This window comes from Chaetura pelagica, unplaced genomic scaffold (genome assembly GCF_000747805.2).
Source record: "Chaetura pelagica isolate M959 unplaced genomic scaffold, ChaPel_1.0 scaffold82, whole genome shotgun sequence".
Taxonomy (NCBI): Eukaryota; Metazoa; Chordata; class Aves; order Apodiformes; family Apodidae; genus Chaetura; species Chaetura pelagica.
Window position 1 is genome coordinate 6,092,902 of NW_009952990.1, and position 885 is coordinate 6,093,786.

The window sequence follows — 885 nt, forward strand, 5'->3', positions numbered from 1 at the left end:
TCCTCCCCCCCCCCTGCCTCCTCCTCCCGCCCTGCATCCTTCTCCCACCCTGCATCCTTCTCCCGCCCTGCATCCTTCTCCCGCCCTGCATCCTTCTCCCGCCCTGCATCTTTCTCCCGCCCTGCATCCTTCTCCCGCCCTGCATCCTTCCTTCTCCCGCCGGACCTGCCTCCTTGCCACCCAGCATCTCCCTCCCGGCCCCACCCTTTCCCGCATGCAGACCCGCGCAGGGCTCTCTGCCCCCGGGCGGAGGGGGGGTCTGTCCCTCTCCACGGGGGCACTCATTCCCTTTTCCTGCGCGGAGTCTGGCTGAGGAGCCCGGGCATCTCCGGTATTTTCACTAGTTTTCAAGGAGTGCAAAACCCCTCGCACACCGTTTCAAGCTCTGAGGCCCATTGGGTGCCGGTGACCTTTCCTGGAGGATGTGCATTAAATATTCAGTCCTGGTCCAGTGTTATCTGCGTTAGGTCTCTACAATTTCAGGAACAGAAGGGTAGGAGAGATTACTAATAAAAGGAGTAAGAAGAAATCTCTTTCTATTAACAGTTAAACCCTGGGGTCAGCCAGATGCATTCTGATAGGGAGGACTGATCAAACAACAGGAAAGTGGGGTTTCTGTGCTTTTGCAAGCTGGTAGGATTTCCCCACTGCCCGAAATACTGACTATGGCGAATACAGGCAGGCCCTTTCTCCCCCTCTTTCCGCCACCCCCGCTGCTAGCTGAACCCTTAATCCTCGCTTTCTTCTTCGCCCTGAATTCTCGAGGCAGGTTCCTTATTAAAGCTGAGCTGCCCTCGCCCATCTCCCCCCCTCTCTGGTCCTGCCACCCCCCTGGGGGGGGTGCCACAGGCAAGCAGCCGTGGCCGAGCCCCCCCGGAGCCCGTA

General features: G+C 59.0%; 1 protein-coding gene across 1 annotated transcript in view; it reads left to right on the forward strand.

Annotated features, from left to right (window-relative positions):
• IRX4 (iroquois homeobox 4) overlaps positions 1–885 on the forward strand; it is a 4,284-nt gene that overhangs the window by 2,204 nt on the left and 1,195 nt on the right. The window lies entirely within an intron of this gene.